Source organism: Hemiscyllium ocellatum, chromosome 17 (assembly GCF_020745735.1).
Source record: "Hemiscyllium ocellatum isolate sHemOce1 chromosome 17, sHemOce1.pat.X.cur, whole genome shotgun sequence".
NCBI classification, from domain to species: domain Eukaryota; kingdom Metazoa; phylum Chordata; class Chondrichthyes; order Orectolobiformes; family Hemiscylliidae; genus Hemiscyllium; species Hemiscyllium ocellatum.
The window spans coordinates 2989358-3009066 of NC_083417.1; the positions used below are offsets into that span (position 1 = coordinate 2989358).

Here is a 19709-nt window from a genome sequence, read left to right on the forward strand (position 1 = left end):
ACACTGACATACCAACTAGTAGAAACTAAATATCCTCCTTTACCCTGTCAAAATTCTTCTCTGCTCCAAGGGGAATAAGCCCAACTTCTCAAATTTTTCCTCGTATCTAAAATCCCTCATTCCTGGTACCAGTCACGTAAATCTCATTGGCATTATCTCCAGGCCTTAAACATCCTTCCTTCCAGAACTGAACACACAACTCCAAATGTGATTGGACCAATGATTTGTAGAGGTGTACATCACTCCTATGCTTTTTTTTAAACTGTATAAACCTTCTCAACAACTGGTACAACTTGCCTGGCCACTTGTACTTGAACCTAGAACTCCTTCTGCTCCTATACCCCTTCAAAGTTTTACTGTTGTGACTCTATTGTCTCTCACTGTTTCTTCTACTAAAATGCATTACCTCACATTTTTCTGCATTGAAATTCATCTCTTGTGTGTCTGCCCATTTGGCCAACGTATCAACGTTTCTCTGAATTCACTCAGTATCATCCTCACAATTCACTATTCCTCCTGGCTTAGTCTATTGGTACATTTAGAAATTTTGCCCTCAATACTCATTGCCAAATCGTTACCTCACAAAAAGCATGGGTCCCTACACAGACCATGGGACCATCACTTTCAACTTTTCTCCTGTCTGAAAAATGCGCACCTCGATGTGGGATTGTGATGAACAGTGTGGATCCCTGTGGTTTTGAAAAGTGTAGGCCCCATTTCCTCATTCTCATCTGATGGAATGGGCTTCTCACCGGAGCCCAGAAGTCAATGAATAATTTCACATTCAATTTAAGTAGAAACTTGGTTGAGAAATTTAAATGCTTCAAATTTAAAGGGAAAATTCCAAAATGATGGTGACAGAGTGTGGTGTCCTTCCTTATCCGTATGTAAGGATACTAGTGAGAGTGGATCATGTCGTTTTGAGGCTAGTTGGTGTTCATGTATCCTGGTGGCTAGTTTTCTGCCTGTTTGTCCGATGTAGTGTTTGTTATAGTTCTTGCATGGTATTTTGTAAAAGACATTAGTTTTGCTTGTTGTTGGTGTAGGGTCTTTCTAGTACATTAGCTGCTGTTGGTGAGTTTCTGGGCTACTATGATGTCAAAAAAAGCAGGAATCATCAGCAGCGCTTCGCCCGGAAGCCCACTGAAGATGTTCCTAGTGTGGTGATGACACGTCTGAAAATGAACCTTCCAGCTCAGCGAGCAAACCCCTACATCCAGAACCTCAACCTGAGCTACAAATCTTCTCAAAACTCGCTAAGTGATGGAAAAGGATAGACCGGATCTAAAAGTTGAAGTTCTAAATTGGAGGAAGGCTAATATTGATTGTAATAGGCAAGAACTTTCAAAAGCTGATTGGGGGCAGATGTACAGAGGTAAAGGATCTGGAAAATGGGAAGCCTTCAAAGATGAGATAATGAGAATTCAGTGACAGTATATTCCTGTCAGGGTGAAAGGAAAGGCTGGTAGGTATAGGGAATGCTGGATGACTAAAGAAATTGAGGTTCTGGTTAAGAATAAGAAGGAAGCATATGTCAGGTATAGACAAGATAGATCGAGTGAATCCTTTAGAGTATAAAGGCAGTAGGAGTATACTTAAGAGGGAAATCAGGAGGGCAAAAAGGGGACATGAGATAGCTTTGGCAAATAGGGTTAAGGAGAATCCAAAGGGAGAGAATAGGGCCCCTCAAAGATCAGCAAGGTGGCCTTTGTGTGGAGCCACAGGAGATGGGGGAGATACTAAGTGAGTATTTTGCATCAGTATTTACTGTGGAAAAGGATATGGAAGATATAGAATGTGGGGAAATAAATGGTGACATCTTGCAAAATGTCCATATTACAGAGGAGGAAGTGCTGGATGTCTTGAAATGCAGAAAGGTGGATAAATCCCAAGGACCTAATCAGGTGTACCCGAAAACTCTGTGGGAAGCTAGAGAAGTGTTTGCTGGGCCTCTTGCTGAGATATTTGTATCATTGATAGTCACAGGTGAGGTGCCGGAAGACTGGAGGTTGGCAAATGTGGTGCCACTGTTTAAGAAGGGCAGTAAAGACAAGCCAGGGAACTATAGACCAGTGAGCCTGACCTCGGTGGTGGGCAAGTTGTTGGAGGGAATCCTGAGGGACAGGATGTACATGTATTTGGAAAGGCAAGGACTGATTAGGGATAGTCAACATGGCTTTGTGTGTGAGAAATCGTGTCTCACAAACTTGCTTGAGATTTTTGAAGCAGTAACAAAGAGGATTGATGAGGGCAGAGCAGTAGATGTGATCTATATGGACTTCAGTAAGGTGTTTGACAAGGTTCCCCATGGGAGACTGATTAGCAAGGTTAGATCTCACGGAATACAGGGAGAACTAGCCATTTGGATACAGAACTGGTTCAAAGGTAGAAGACAGAGGGTAGTGGTGGAGGGTTATTTTTCAGACTGGAGGCCTGTGACCAGTGGAGTGCCACAAGGATCGGTGCTGGGTCCACTACTTTTTGTCATTTACATAAATGATTTGGATGTGAGCATAAGAGGTCCAGTTGTAATTTTGCAGATGACACCAAAATTGGAGATGTAGTGGACAGCGAAGAGGGTTACCTCAGAATACAACAGGATCTTGACCAGATGGGCCAATGGGTTGAGAAGTGGCAGATGGAGTTTAATTTAGATAAATGTGAGGTGCTGCATTTTGGGAAAGCAAATCTTACCAGGAATTATACACTCAATGGTATGGTGCAGGGGAGTGTTGCTGAACTTAGAGACCTTGGAGTGCAGGTTCATAGCTCCTTGAAAGTGGAGTCGCAGGTAGATAGGATAGTGAAGAAGGCATTTGGTATGCTTTCCTTTATTGGTCAGAGTGTTGAGTACAGGAGTTGGGAGGTCATATTGCGGCTGTACAGGACATTGGTTAGGCCACTGTTGGAATATTGTGTGCAATTCTGGTCTCCTTCCTATCGATGTTGTGAAACTTGAAAGGGTTCAGAAAATATTAACGAGGATGTTGCCAGGGATGAGCTCATAGAGGTTTATAAAATGATCAGGGACATGGATAGGATAAATAGGCAAAGTCTTTTCCCTGGAGTGGGGCAGTCCAGAACTAGAGAGCATAGGTTTAGGGTGAGGGGAGAAAGCTATAAAAAGGATCTTTGGGTAACTTTTCACACAGAGGGTGGTACGTGTGTGGAATGAGCTGCCAGAGGAAGTGGTGGAGGCTGGTACAATTACAGCATTTAAGAGGCATTTGGATGGATATATGAATAGGAAGGGTTTGGAGGAATATGGGCCTGGTGCTGGCAGGTGGGACTAGATTGGGTTGGGATGTCTGTTTGGTACAGACGGGTTGGACCAAAGGGTCTGTTTCCGTGATGTACATCTCTATGACTGTTTTGTTGGTGTGTAGGTACATGATTGGCGATGACCCTTTGCTGATTTTGAGAGGAGGGTGTACGACAGTGAAGAGGAATGTTGATCAGGGCACCGTTGTGTTTCCCCATTCCTCTGTGTGCCTCCCTGACTGATCCGTGACCCCTCTGCTCACATGAGGATGTGCTGCACTCTGTTGCATTGAATATACAATTGCAACTTTATGAAGAGGGTTTGAAAGTGTTGTTTGTGGGCGGTGTCAAATTTAGGAACCTGTGTAGGAAATAGTCAGAAACAAATCCAATCCGGAATTCATGAAATATCCTGACCCAAACAGTCAGGAAAATGTGACTCACTCCCAGTGCCGGGGCGTGGAGGGGGGGAAATAAATTGCAGAGAGAGTGAGTTAGAGTCACAGAGATTGCAGCACGGAAATAGACCCTTCGGTCCAACTCATCCATGCTGACCAGGTATGCTAACCTAAACTAGTCCCATTTACCAGCATTTGGCCGATATCCTTCTCAACCCTTTCTGTGTGAAGAAGTTGCCCCTTAGGTCCCTTTTAAGTCTTTCCCCTCTCACCTTAAACCAAACCCTCTTGTTTTGGACTCCCTCCCTCTGGGGAAAATACCTTGTCTATTAACCCATCCATGACCCTCATGATTTTATAAATCTCTGTACAGTCACCCCTCAGCCTCCAGCGCTCCAGGGAAAACAGCCCCAGACTAGTCAGCCTCTCCCTGTAGCTCAAACCCTCCAACCCAACTAAAAGGAGAGAGCAGGTTGGTTTGAGATGGCGGGTGAGAGGAGATTGTGTACCATAAATTTTAGCATGGTCCAGTTGGGCCAAATGGCCTGTAAATTTCTATATAATTTGCAGTGTTAAGGTTTTTTTGTCCTGCTGATCCAGAAAATTTGACAGAAAGGCAGTGCATAACCTCACTCACCACTTCCCCCACCCCCAAAATAATGAAAAGTATTCTGTATTTAGAAACAAGTGAATATATTAAAATCGATTAAAGCTGCCTGCCAGAAAGTAGCACAGTCACCAAGTGGATTATGTTCATTTTGAAACATTTAGTTTCCTATTAGATCACAGTTTGTGTGCACCAGTGATTCGGTTTATTATATTTGTGCCTGGAGCTAAGGTCCAGTTTATCAAACAAACTTTATGTGAGCGTGAGGGTGGGAGGGGAAAGAGCTGAATGTTGTTTTCTATTTTAAAAACAGGCAGAATGTTGCACTTCTGTAGTACCTTGCATATCCTCAGAAACCACACAACACTTGACAGTGAATGTGTATACTTGTGACCTGTAGCACCTTTGTAATACAGGAAGTTCAGCAACAACATGTGCACATTAGCAATGGCCCCTGTCCATCGAATGATTAAGGTTTATCTCCACAAAGGCCAAAGAGGCTCTGCTGTTATTCTCATGGCATTGAGTAACACCTTCCCGACATTGGGACCAAATCCTAAGATTCCCACAAATCTGGGTCATGACAATCTGCTCCTCATCCAGTGTTTGGCTCCAGACATTCCCAATCCCGATTCCTGTCGTCTGTCCTGCTGTGGGATTCAGCAAGGGGAGAATCAGACAGTGTCCCATTGGGAATCACAAATCTGTGGGCAGTGTGTGTTGCCTCCTGCTGGATGTGGAGGGGATAAGACCTGGCCATGCAACAGTTGGCCCACACCCTGGGCTTTAGGGAGAGGGTCATTACACTGAGCTCAGTGTCAAGGAGGGAATGAGCATTAGGTTATGATACCGAATGGCAGTTTAATAAAATACATGGCGACCTCTGGGGTTTCTTATGGGTCTAACTTGTACCCATATCATTCTGATGAAGAGCTTATGCTCGAAACGTCGAATTCTCTATTCCTGAGATGCTGCCTGGCCTGCTGTGCTTTGACCAGCAACACATTTTCACCCATATCATTCTGAGTCATTTAGAACTGTATCCCAGTGAGAGTCAGCCCCTTCAGGAACTGTATCTCAGTGAGAGTCCGCCCCTTCAGGAACTGTATCCCAGTGAGAGACACACCTTCAGGACCTGTATCTCAGTGAGAGTCAGCCCCTTCAGGAACTGTATCCCAGTGAGAGTCAGCACCTTCAGGAACTGTATCCCAGTGAGAGTCAGCCCCTTCAGGAACTGTATCTCAGTGAGAGTCAGCCCCTTCAGGAACTGTATCTCAGTGAGAGTCAGCCCCTTCAGGAACTGTATCCCAGTGAGAGTCAGCACCTTCAGGAACTGTATCTCAGTGAGAGTCAGCCCCTTCAGGAACTGTATCTCAGTGAGAGTCAGCCCCTTCAGGGTCTGTATCCCAGTGAGAGTCAGCCCCTTCAGGGTCTGTATCTCAGTGAGAGTCAGCCCCTTCAGGGTCTGTATCTCAGTGAGAGTCAGCCCCTTCAGGGTCTGTATCTCAGTGAGAGTCAGCCCCTTCAGGAGTTTCATGTTGACTCTGAGGCACTCATTCGAGGTGGTATGGTGCTCAGGTACAAGCTGATAGCTCTTGTGTCGTGTGTTGATGTGTCTGGCTGGGTATTGGTCAGTGCTGCCCCTTTGACAATGTGATGAGTGGTTTGGTGTAAGCCCATTGTGGTCACCTCCTGATGAAGGGCTCCTGCCCGAAACGTCGATTTTCCTGCTGCTGGGATGCTGCCTGACCTGTTGTGCATTTCCAGCACCACTCTAATCTTGACTCTAATTTCCAGCATCTGCAGTTCTCACTTTCACCATAGAAACGGCTAAGCCTTCCATAAAAGGTAAAGTTTTTAATTGGAGTTTTAACTGGTATGAGACAAATTTTCAAGGGCTTATGCCCAAAACGTCGATTCTTCTGCTCCTCGGATGCTGCCTGACCAGCTGTGCTCTTTCAGTGTCGCACGTTTTGACTCTGATCTCCAGCATCTGCAGTGCTCACTTTCCCCTCCTTCACAGGTAAGGGCATGTCTAACAAGTGGCAGACTTTCAAAATTGTGATAATGAGAGTTCAGAAGCATAATGTTTGTGTTTGACAAAGTCAAAACTCACATGATACCAGGCTATAGTCCAACAGGTTTATTTGAAAACTGATGCATCAGTTGTATGACCCTTTGATCTTTTACTTAAATTCTGTGTCTGGGATCTCCCTTTCTCACTAATACTGAAGAAGGAGGTAGGCTATGAAAGCTTTTATTTTTCAAATAAACCTGTTGGACTATAACCTGGTGTCATTTATTTGACCTTGTCCAACCCAGTCCAACACTGGCATCTCCACATCACTCATGTTAGCGAAAGGTGAGGCTGGTAGGATTAGGGAACAATGGGTGAATGAAGATGTTGAGGTTCTTGTGAAAAATAATTTTAAAATTGTATGTTGGATATAAACAAGTGGGTCCAAATGAACAGTTTAAAGAGAGTAGGATCTCCTCCGTAGGGAGGCCAAGAAGGCAAAGTGGGACTATGGGATGGCCTTGGCAGATAAGGGTAAGGATAATCCAACAGATTCTACAAGTACATGGAGAGCAAGAGGGTAACTAGGGAGAAAAGGGCTTGTTAAAAATCAAGGAAGTCATCTTTCTGTTGTTCCTCCAGAGATATTTCATGTCAGCTTTTAGTGTGGAGAAAGAAATGGAGGGTAGAGAATGCAGAGAAATAAATATTGATCTGGATGTAGGTTTACTCTGTGAGCTGGAAGTTTTGTTTTCAGACGTTCCCTGTTCCTTTTCTCAGGGGGTGGTAAATGGGATCCAAGTCAATGTGTTTGTTGATAGATTTCCGGTTGGAATGCCACGCTTCTAGGAATTCTTGAGTGTCTCTGTTTGGCTTGTCCTAGGATGGATGTGTTGTCCCAGTTGAAGTAGTGTCCTTGCCCATCCATATGTGAGGATTCTAGTGAGAGAGGGTCATGTCGTTTTGTGGCTAGTTGATGTTCATGTATCCTGGTGGCCAGTTTTCTGCCTGATTGTCCAATGTAGTGTTTGTTACAGTCCTTGCACAGTATTTTGTAAATGACGTTAGTTTTGCTCATGGTCTATCAAGTTCATTAGCTGCTGGTTTAGTGTGTTGGCGGGTTTGTGGGCTACCGTGATGCCAAGGGGTCTGAGTAGTCTGACAGTCATTTCCGAGATGTCTTTGATGTAGGAGAGAGTGGCTAGGGTTTCTGGGCACGTTTTGTCTGCTTGTTTGGGTTTGTTGCTGAGAAATCTGCAGACTGTGTCCATTGGGTACCCATTCTTTTTTTAATAAACTGTAAAGGTAATTTTCCTCTGCTCTGTGTAATTCCTCTGCGCTGCAGTGTGTGGTGGCTCATTGGAAAAATATTCTAATGCAGTTTCGTTTGTGGATGTTTGGGTGATTGCTTCTGTAGTTCAATATTTGATCCATATGTGAGACATACAAAAGGGCGTGACCCACTCTCACTAGTATCCTTACATACAGATAAGGAAGGACACCACTTCGACTGGGACAGCACATCCATCCTAGGACAAGCCAAACAGAGACACACACAAGAATTCCTAGGAGCATGGCATTCCAACTGGAACTCTATCAACAAACACATGTACTTGGATTCCATGTACCACCCCATGAGAAAAAGGACTGAAAATGACATCACCATAGGGAATGATGTCACCACAGGAATTTTCATCACCAACCCAAGGAAACCCAAATACGTAAATAGAAAGTGGACTATACCACCAGGGCTTCACCGGAGGCTCACTGATGATGTTACCCAGTATGGTGACGAAACATCTGAAAACGAACCTTCCAGCTCCAGGAGCAAACCTATATCCAGAACCTCAAACTGAGCTACAAATCTTCTCAAAACTCACTAATAAATATTGATGTTTTGAAAACTGTTCATATTACAGAAGAGGAAGTGCTGGAAGTCTTAGAAAACGTAAAGATTGATAAATCCCTGCAACCTGATCTAGTGTATCCCAGGACATTGTGAGAAGTTAGGGAGGAAATTGCAGGGCCTCCTTTAGAAATATATGTGTCATCTCTCATGACAAGTGAAGTGTCAGATGACTGGAGAGTGGCTAATGTTGTGCCTTTGTTTAAGAAAGGATGTAAAGGAGAAGCCTGGGAATTATAGACCTGTGAGTCTGACATTGGTGGTGGGTAAGTTGTTGGAGGGGATTCTGAAAGATAGGATTTTTATACATTTGAAGAGTCAAGGACTGATCAGGGATAGTTGGCATAGTTTTAGAACATAGAACAGTGCAGCACAGAACAGGCCCTTCAGCCCACGATGTTGTGCCGACCACTGATCCTCATGTATGAACCCTCAAATTTCTGTGACCATATGCGTGTCCAGCAGTGTCCCCAATGACCTCGCTTCCACAACTGCTGCTGGCAGCGCATTCCATGCTCTCACAACTCTCTGTGTAAAGAACCCACCTCTGACATTCCCTCTATACTTTCTTCCAACCAGCTTAAAACTATAACCCCTCGTGTTAGCCATTTCTGCCCTGGGAAATAGTCTCTGGCTATCGACTCTATCTATGCCTCTCATTATCTTGTATACCTCAATTAGGTCCCCTCTCCTCCTCCTTTTCTCCAATGAGAAAAGTCCGAGCTCAGTCAACCTCTCTTCATAAGATAAGCCCTCCAGTCCAGGCAGCATCCTGGTAAACCTCCTCTGAACCCTCTCCAAAGCATCCACATCTTTCCTATAATAGGGCGACCAGAACTGGACGCAGTATTCCAAGTGCGGTCTAACCAAAGGTTTATAGAGCTGCAACCAGATCTCATGACACTTAAACTCAATCCCCCTGTTAATGAAAGCCAAAACACCATATGCTTTCTTAACAACCCTGTCCACTTGGGTGGTCATTTTAAGGGGTCTATGTACCTGCACACCAAGATCCCTCTGTTCCTCCACACTGCCAAGAATCCTATCCTTAATCCTTTACTCAGCTTTCAAATTCGACCTTCCAAAATGCATCACCTCACACTTATCCAGGTTGAGCTTCATCTGCCACCTCTCAGCCCAGCTCTGCATCCTGTCAATGTCCCACTGCAGCCTACAACAGCCCTCTATACTGTCAACAACACCTCCAACCTTTGTGTCGTCTGCAAACTTGCCGACCCATCCTTCAATCCCCTCATCCAAGTCATTAATAAAAATTGCAAACAGTGTGAGGGAAATTGTGTCTCTCAAACTTCATTGAACTTTTCGAAGATGATTGAGGGCGGAGTGGTAGATGTTTACTTGGACTTTAGTGAAGACCTTGATTAGGGTTCCACATGGTCGACTAATTAGTAAAGTTAGATCAGATGGGATTCAGATTGAGTTTGCCACTTGGATATAAAATTAACTTGACAGTAGGAGACGGGATGGTGGTGCAGGCTTGTTTGTGATGTTCCACAGGGATTGGTACTGGGTCCACTTTTGTCTGTCATCTATATAAATGATTTGGATGTGAATATAGGAGGCATGGTTAGTAAGTTTGTAGATGACACCAAAACTCATGGTATCATGGACAGTGAAGAAGGTTATCTAAGATTACAAACAGACCTTGATCAATTGGGCCATTGGGCCAACAAGTGGCAGATGGAATTTAATTTGTTTAAATGCAAGGTATTGTGTTTTGGTAAAACAAACAAAGGCAGAATCTATCCAGTTAATCTTAAGATGGTGTTGTCAAGTAGAGAGACCTCAGGATGCAGGTACGTAATTCTTTGAAGTTTGCATCTCAGGTAAATAGGGTAATTAACAAGTGATTTAGCGCGCTTTTGCTCAGATCTTTTGACTATAGGAATTGGGATGTTACATTGAGGTTGTACAGGATGTTGGGGAGGCCTCTTCTGGAATACTGCGTCGTATTATAGGAAGGATATTATTAAATTGGAGAGGGTTCAATAGAGATTTACCAGGTTGTTGCTGGGAATGGAGAGTTTGTGTTCTAAGGAGTGGCTGGGACATTTTTCACTGGAACGTAGGAGGTTGAGGGGTGACCTTGTAGAGATTTTTAAAATCATGAGGGGCATAGATAAGATGAATGGCATGTGTCTCTTTCCAAGGGTGGGAGATTTCAAGACTAGGGGGTATATTTTTAAGGTGAGAGGAGAAAGATTAAAAATAAGACACATGGAGTAATTGTTTTACACAGTGTAGCTCGTGTGTGGAATAAATATCCAGAGGAAGTGGTGGATGCAGGTATAGTTACAACATTTAAAAGACATTTGGCCAAGTTCATCAATAGGAAAGTTTTGGGGGGTTATAGGTCAAGCACGGGTAGATGGGACTAGTTTAGTTTGGCATTATGTTCAGCATGGACTGGTCGGACCGAAGGGTCTGTTTCCGTGCTGTATAACTCTAGGTTGAGATGATAAAAGGAGGATTTGGTCAAGGTATAGAGCTTTGAAGAAGAGGATTCCAAAAGCCAATTGTGATGGTTTCTGTGAATGTTTGAACAGTACAAACAGCTCAAATCCCCTTGTTGACTGTGTGTAGAGAGATGGGTGAAGCAGGAAGCTGAAGAAGACAGCGACAGCAACAGCACCTGGGTCAACAGTGTCAAGACAAAGTGGTCACAGCGAAGGACAGACAGGCGCTAGAGGAGTTCAGGATGAGAGCAGGTGATTGAATTCACCCAGCTCCATCCTTGCAGCAAAATGGTGAATGAGTCAAATGGCAGAGAGAATCCTTCCAGTCAGCTGTGCTCCTGGTCAATAGGTTACCCACCCATTTCAGCAATTCCAAGAACAGCAAATGGCATGACCTCAGGGACTGACTTCACTACAGGAAATGACATCACCAACCCAAGGAAACCTAAACATAAAAATAGAAAGTGGGTCACTAACACCAGTGCTTCACCAGAGGCTCACTGATGTTAGATAGTATGGTGATGAAACCTTCCAGTTCAGCAAGCAAACTTGCATCTATTCCAAGAACAATTAACAATGGGACCCACCAAGGACAGTGCCCAAATAGTGGAGGGTGGAAAAGGACAAGGGGATTAAATTAAGGTGGAATTGGAAGGAGAAATGATGTGCTCCAGCCCCTGGAGCCCACCTCCCTCCTTAGGAATCGAGACTGTTGGTGGATACGAAGTGGTCATTAGACCATAAGACATAGGAGTGGAAGTAAGGCCATTCGGCCCATCAAGTCCACTCCGCCATTCATTCATGGCTGATGGGTATTTCAACTCCACTTACCTGCATTCTCCCCGTAGCCCTCAATTCCTTGTGACATCAAGAATTTATCGATCTCTGCCTTGAAGATATTTAGCGTCCCGGCCTCCACTGCACTCTGCGGCAACGAATTCCACAGGCCCACCACTCTCCGGCTGAAGAAATGTCTCTGCATTTCTGTTCTGAATTGACCCCCTCTAATTCTAAGGCTGTGTCCACGGGTCCTAGTCTCCTCGCCTAATGGAAAAAATTTCCTAGCGTCCACCCTTTCCAAGCCATGTATTAGCTTGTAAGTTTCTATTAAGTCTCCCCTTAATCTTCTAAACTCCAATGAACACAATCCCAGGATCCTCAGCCGTTCCTTGTATGTTAGACCAACCATTCCAGGGATCATCCGTGTGAATCTCTGCTGGACACGTTCCAGTGCCGGTATGTCCCTCCTGAGGTGTGGGGACCAAAACTGGACACAGTACTCCAAATGGGGCCTAACCAGAGCTTTATAAAGTCTCAGTAGCACAACGGTGCTTTTATATTCCAACCGTCTTGAGATAAGAGACAACATTGCATTCGCTTTCTTAATCACGGATTCAACCTGCATGTTTACCTTTAGAGAATCCTCGACTAGCACTCCCAGATCCCTTTGTACTTTGGCTTTATGAATTTTCTCACTGTTTAGAAAGTAGTCTATGCTTTTATTCTTTTTGCCAAATGCAAGACCTCGCATTTGCTCACATTGAATTCCATCAGCCATTTCCTGGACCACTCTCCCAAACTGTCTAGATCCTTCTGCAGCCTCCCCACTTCCTCAGTACTACCTGCCTGTCCATCTAACTTCGTATCATCGGCAAACTTCACTAGAATGCCCCCCCCCCAGTCCCTTCACCCAGAGCATTCTCCAAGAGCATGTGAGAAGTGGGCTGCACCCTGCCCAGAGTGGTATGAGGGCAGTTCCCTCCTTGTGTTTATCAGAGTTACTTGTCAAGCAGCACTTGCCACAAATTTGCTTAGCCAATTGTCTTTGATCTCTATGCCACTGTGTACAAATGTTATTTTGGTGTAATCAGTTTCTGGGCAATGATTGGTCATTGTATTAGAGACAACATTGAACACTGATGCTTTCTTCCTTCAGGTAATATGTCTTTGTCTGGGATTGGATTCTGATGTTGACCAGGGATTTTAAACCTTTGATTGAGAAGGAGGGAGAGAGAGAAATGGAGCAATGTTTTCTTATTTATTTATGGGACATGGGCATCACTGGATGGGCCAGAGTTTATTGTCCATTCCCTGAATGAATAAAAACTATTGCCTTTGAGAAGGTGGGGGTGAGCTGCCTTCTTGAACCGCTGCAGTCCATGTGCTGTAGGTTGACCCACAATGCCCGTGGGGAGGGAATTCCAGGATTCTGACTTAGCAAGAATGAAGGAAATGGTGATATATTTCCAAGTCAGGATGGTGAGGGGCTTGGAGGGGAACTTGCAGGGGGTGATGCTCCCAATGTATCTGCTGCCCTAGTCCTTCTGATGGCAGTGGCCATGGGTTTGGAAGGTGCTGTCTGATAATCTTTGGTGAATTTCTGCAGTGTATCTTGTAGACAGTACACACTGCTGTTACTGAGCGTCGGTGGTGGAGGGGATGTTTGTGGATACAGGCTGCTTTGTCACTGGGTGATATTGATATTCTGGAGAGTTTGTTCAGCTCCATTAATCCGAATGGTGAGTCAGATACTGATGCTTGAGTCCAACTTGAGAAAGACCTGGGGAGTTGAATTTACAAAGAACAAAGAACCTTACAGAGCAGGAACAGGCCCTTCGGCCCTCCAAACCTGCACCAATCCAGATCCTCTATCTAAACCTGTTACCTATTTTTTCAGGATCTGTATCTCTCTACTCCCTGCCCATTCACATATCTGTCGAGATACATCTTAAATGACACTATCATGCCCACCTCTACTACCTCTACTGGCAACATGTTCCAGGCACCCACCACCCTCTGCGTAAAGAACTTTCCACGTACATCTCCCCTAAACTTTTCCCCTCTCACTCTGAACTTATGATCCCTAGTAACTGAGTCCCCCACTCTGGGAGAAAACTTCTTGCTATCCACCCTGTCTATATCTTTCATGATTTTGTAGACTCCAATCAGGTCCCCCCACCAACCTCAGTCTTTCTAATGAAAATAATCCTAATCTACTCAACCTCTCTTCATAGCTAACACCCTCCATACCAGACAACATCATTGGTGAACCTCCCCTGCATCCTCTCCAAAGCATCCACATCCTTTTGGTAATGTGGTGACCAGAACTGTACACAGTATTCCAAATGTAACTGAACCAAAGTCTTATATAATTGTAACATGACCTGCCAACTCTTGTACTCAATTCCCCGTCCAGTGAAGGAAAGCATGCTGTATGCCTTCTTGACCACTCTATTGACCTGCATTGCTACCTTCAGGGAACGATGGACCTGAACACCCCGATCTCTCTGTATATCAATTTGCCCCAGGGCTATTCCATTTACGGTATAGTTCACTCTTGAACGGGATCTTCCAAAATGCACCACCTCGCATTTGCCCAGATTGAACTGGCCATTTCTCTGCCCAACTCTCCAATCTCTCTATATTTTGCTGTATTCTGTGACAGTCCCCTTCACTGTCTGCTACTCCACCAATCTTGGTGTCATCTGCAAACTTGCTAATCAGACCACCTATACCGTCCTCCAGATCATTATTGTATATCACCAAAACAGCGGTCCCAGCACGGATCCCTGTGAGTCACCACTGGTCACAGGTCTCCACCACAATGCTCTGTCTCCTGCTGCCTAGGCAGTCCTCTATCCATCAAGCTAGTACACCGTGGATTCCATGCGACTTTCCTTTCACCATCAGCCTACCGTGGGGAACCTTATCAGACGCCTTACTGAAGTCCATATATATGACATCTACAGCTCTTCCCTCATCAATCAACTTTGTCACTTTCTCGAAGAATTCTGTTAAGTTGGTAAGACATGACCTTTCTGCACAAAACTATGTTGTCTATCTCTGATAAGCCCATTTTCTTCCAAATGGGAATATAGATCTTATCCCTCAGTATCTTCTCCAGCAGCTTCTCTATCACTGACGTCAGGCTAACCGGTCTATAATTAGCTACATTATCCCTGCTACCTTTCTTAAACAAGGGGACTACATTAGCAATTCTGCAGTCCTCCAGGACCTCACCCATGTTCAAGGATGCTGCAAAGATATCTGTTAAAGCCCCAGTTATTTCCTCTCTTGCTTCCCTCAGTAACCTGGAATAGATCCCATCTAGTCCTGGGGGACTTGTCCACCTTATTACCTTTTAGAAAACACAATATCTCCCCCCCCCCCCACCATGCTGACTTGACCTAGAGTAATCAAACATCTATCCCTAAAGTCAACATCTGTCATGTCCCTCTCCTCGGTGAATACCGATGCAAAGTATTCATTAAGAGTCTCACCCATTTTCTCTGACTCCATGTATATCTTTCCTCCTTTGTCCTTGAGTGGGCCAACCCTTTCTCTAGTTACTCTCTTGGTCCTTATATATGAATAAAAGGCTTTGGGATTTTCCTTAACCCTTGTTTGCTGTTGGGAGGTCTGTGGTACAGCCCCAACATTGTTACCGCTCTCTTCCTATTTCTGAGCCCTGCCCGTATTGCCTCACTGCTTGAGTCCTCCATAATGCCCTCCTTCAGCACAGCTGTGATACCCTCACTGAACCGTAGTGCAACTCCTCCACCCCTTTTACCTCCCTCTCTATCCCGCCTGAGGCATCGATATCCCGGGATATTTAGTTACCGATCATGCCCTTCCCTCAACCAAGTCTCAGTAATAGCAATAACATCATACTCCCGGGTACTAATCCAAGCCTTAAGTTTATCTGCCTTACCTACTACGTTGCTCGCATTAAAACAAATGCACCTCAGACCACCAGTCCCTCTGTGTTCATCATCTACTCCTTGCCTACTCTTCCCCTTAGTCACACTGACTTCATTATCTAGTTCTTTACAGGCTTTAGTCATTACCTCCTTATAGTCCACCAACTTCCTCATTTGGATCCCATCTCCCTGCCACATTAGTTTATACCCTCCCCAACAGCGTTAGCAAAAGCATCTCCAAGGATGTTGGTTCCAGTCTAGCCCAGATGTAGACTGTCCAATTTATAATAGTCCCACCTTTGACATACCTTTGCCAGTTAATGTAATCAGCTTAAGGAATTTGGTATTTGTCACCATTCATTAGAGGGTTTGGCGTTGTTGATTTGACAATCACTGGCATTTTTTGACTGTAATTTGAAGAAGCAATTCTTTGCTCTCGGAGGTGGTTTACAGTGAAGCAGCTGGATTCTCTAAGCCACAATGACAGCTATGTCAGCCTCTGTCTGTTTTCCCAGTGCTCAGACAGATACCTGTGTCTCAGAGCCTATCGCTGAACTTCACTTCACAATCAGAGCTGATAAGGATGGGTTTGTCACTTTGGACTTGTTTGGTTGAGGTCCAAAGACCTAATTAACCCTTCACTTCCCCAAGGCTGCTTAACGTCTGCCATCCTTATCTGAGTCCACCTTGAAATCCCAGGCTTTGGTAAGCTCCCTCTTCCCCCATCCCACTGGTAACTAGATAAAAGAGAAAAATGAGTGACGTCAGTCACTAACGCTTACTGGTGGTATCCCTGAAGGATTCAACACATGATCTGTCACTCCAACTGCAGTATCCCTATGTTTCTGTCAGTTTGTCCTTTCCCACACGGAGTGTAATGTGAACAAATCTATTTGCTGGTCACTGCAGTGACGTTTGACTGACTGTTGAACAACCAAAAACGTTAACTCTACTTCTATCTCCATAGATGCTGCCAGACTTGCTGAGTTTCTCCAGCAACTTATGGTTTTATTTTGGATTTGCAGTTTCTGTTGAAGCTAAATTTTCCGTCCCTAATATTTTTATCATAACTCAGAGTGCACAATAAAAGTTAAAGGGACAAAGTGTATTTTTCACTGATTCTGTGATGCTTCTGCCTGGCTTTTCAGTGTGCCCTTAATAACCCCCAGGACAGATCCTGATAGCTGCACAGAACAGGAGCCTGCTGAAACTGCTGATTATACAGACCAGTTAAACTTGCGACGGATTGTGCATTGAATCTGGGACTGAGCCAGTTATTATAACTCATGCAAGGTTGGGGTGGGTGTGTTTAACTTAATTCAGTGAACACTGGAGCAGGCAGTGTCTTTATCAATAGCACCATTGTTCCTCTCAGGTGGAACAGTACCAAGATGAAACAGAAATTGCTGGAGAAACTCAGCAGGCTTGTCAGCGTCTGTGGATAGAAAGCAAAGTTTCGAGTCCAGTGACCCTTCTTCAGAACTGTTAGAAACTAGGAAAGAGTGGTCTTCATGCTGAACACAAGGAAGGGGAGAGTGAGGGGAAAGGAGAGATGGAGCTAGAGATGGTAGAATGAACAGGGTTGGCAACAACCCTGCTGGCCCTGTGCGATTGTCTTTTCAAGGTGAATGTTACCAGTCTGATGTGCGCAATATATTTTTCTGCAAAGATGGAATTGACTCGCTTCAGATCATGAAATCAAACAGTTGGTGAGGAACTGGTTGAGGTCACTTAGAGTTTAATTGTTGTTTGGTGATGGAGTTAGCACAATACCTATGCTGTAATGGAGCTGACAGGTTCACACTACAGCTCCCAAGCATTTTGTATCAGTAACAAACTGTGACATCTATAGGGTGGCATTAGCAACTGTTAGTGTGAAATCTCCCTTGACTCGGTTCTGGTGAAGTCAGGGTCAGACTGTTTTAGGAAGGTGATGTGAGTACATGGAATTAAAAACCCGATTGGTTGCGTGAGATTTAGGCATGTAAACGCAAGGTGCATTTCCTGTGGCTTTTACAACGTGTAATGTTTGGGTCAAAACTCTATCCCCTGGCTTTGTTTTGTTTTTTGTCTTTATTTCGGTTGGAATGGTCAGAGAACTGAGCAGGTTGTGAGACGGTAAGGCAGGGTAAGAGTGTGTGTTACTCTCTGTCCAGAATATTTATTACATTTTATTTGAAATCATCAGGGTAGAAAAGAAATAACTCTCTTTCGATTGGTGAAAGGGGTGAGTGTAGTGAGTGGTGCTGTAGCAGGCGTCTGATACAATGCAGTGTTCATTGACAGGGGAACACCTCCACAGATACAAATCCCTGCCAGGCAATGAAATAATGAGGAGAACTATACTCGCTCAGTGATTGCTTAGGGCCCCCAACGTGCACGGGCCTGATGGAATGCTGCAGCCTTCTGAAATGAAAACGGGACATTCACCAAGAGAGAGAAACTGCAGGGTCAGGGGCTAAAGGCAAGAGTGGGGTGCCGCTGGGACCAGTAACGGTGATCCTACAGAGAGACAGTATGCACATCGTGGGCTGAATGGCCTGTGATAATCTAACAATTAACAAAATAATGCTGATAGTCAGAATGTTTTTATTTATCTGCAAATCTTACAGTCTTGTGGAGAAGGGAAATGAACAAAAGTAAGGAGGAAAAAATTAGAAACTGCAGCTGCTGTAAGTCGGAAACAAAACCAGAAATTGCTGGAAAAGCTCAGCAGGTCCGGCAAAATCTGGAGGGAAATCAGAGTTAATGTTTTTGAGGTAGACTGGGCATTGCAGCTGGGGATAGGACAAAATCCAACATAAAGCTCCTTCTGATTGGTCACTTGCCTGGCTCCGTTAGAGCAGCTGTCCTCCACTGCACTGTCTTCACTGTTCTGTATTCACAGGGACTGACAAACCTGGGGGCGAGACAAGGAAGTAAAACTGTCAGCAATGATTTTTCCTTATCCTTTTATGAGATGTGGCTGTCACTGGCTAGGCCATCCCTAGCAACAAGGTGGCACGGTGGCTTAGTGGTTAGCACTGCAGCCTCACGGTCCCAGGTTCAATTCCAGTCTCGGGCGTCTGTTTGTGTGGAGTTTGCACATTCTCCCCGTGTCTGCGTGGGTTTCCTCTGGGTGCTTCGGTTTCCTCCCAAGATTGCACGTCAGGTGAATTGGCTAAATTGCCCATAGTGTTAGGACTATTAGTCAGAGGGAAATGGGTGTGGGTGGGTTGCTCTTCGGAGGGTCGGTGTGGACTTGTTGGGCTGAAGGGCCTGTTTCCATACTGTAGGGAATCTAATCTAATCTAATTGCCCTTGAACTGGGAGTCTTTTGTTCATCATTCAGAGGGCAGGTAAGAGTCAATCCTGTTGCTGTGGGTCTGGAGTCACATGTAGGCCAGACCAGAGAAGGGATGGCAGTTTCCTTCCCTGAAGGACATTAATGAACCTGATGGAGTTTTCCAACAATCAATGGTAGTTTCTTTTTTTTCATTGAATTTAAGTCCTGGTGGTTATGATGGGATTTAAATTCATTTCTCCTGGGCCTCTGGCTTCCTAGCCCAGTGACAGTACCACTGCACCATTGTTAGGGATGGTGTTTATAGTCTGTGTTTTGTTTGTTAAGCAGTTGCTCTTAGTGCCTTGATGATTTCCCAGCATGTTTGTTGTACTTTTTAAGACCCACAGAAAATATGGCTGACTCTGAATGTCCCGCTGGCTGAGCAAGGCACCCAGTTCAAGGGCAATTTGGGGTGGTGTATTTTAAGAGCTTTTGCAACTCTTTTAGGGAAGACTTTGGGGTAGTTATTTTCTAATAAATTTAAATACAAACTCTGCTGTTGTCTCATGGCGAGGATCCAGATGGGACAAAAGATTCCGGAGGAGGCGGTCCGCCTGTGCGTGGGTGTGCCAGAGAGCAGATGCCAAAGCGGTAAACTCTCTGCCTGTTATTTCTCACTGTGCCCTTTATCCCAGCAATATGCTCACAAATCTAAACCACAGCAAAACGTTCCCACAAACTCTCAACTCAGGTGGGCACAGCTACAATTGGTTTCTGTCCAGTGAAATTCATGTTTATGATGTGATTTTATTATTCCTCAGCTAACATCGCTCCCTGAGACAGCAAAACCAACTGCAAACTAAAATTCTTTGTTTTTAATTTCAGAGGAAATACGTGAGGTCCCTAAACTCAGCTTCCAGCAGGATCACAGACTTGGTACAGTGCAGAAGAAAGCCATTCAGCCCAATATTGCTGTACTGTACGGCAGGCGTGTTTAACGTTTTGTAAGTTTGAGAGAGTGAGAATAAGAAAGTTGTGTTAGAATGACACGAGGTTTTTCTGAGACCACAGTGAGTGG

General features: G+C 44.6%; 1 protein-coding gene across 1 annotated transcript in view; it reads left to right on the forward strand.

Annotated features, from left to right (window-relative positions):
• The window catches only part of LOC132823622 (BTB/POZ domain-containing protein kctd15-like), a 56770-nt gene that overhangs the window by 17311 nt on the left and 19750 nt on the right, over window positions 1–19709 (forward strand). The window contains exon 2 of the mRNA XM_060837550.1: window positions 19517–19635. The gene's annotated coding sequence lies outside the window, so the exon portion shown is untranslated. The remainder of the gene's footprint in view (window positions 1–19516; window positions 19636–19709) is intronic.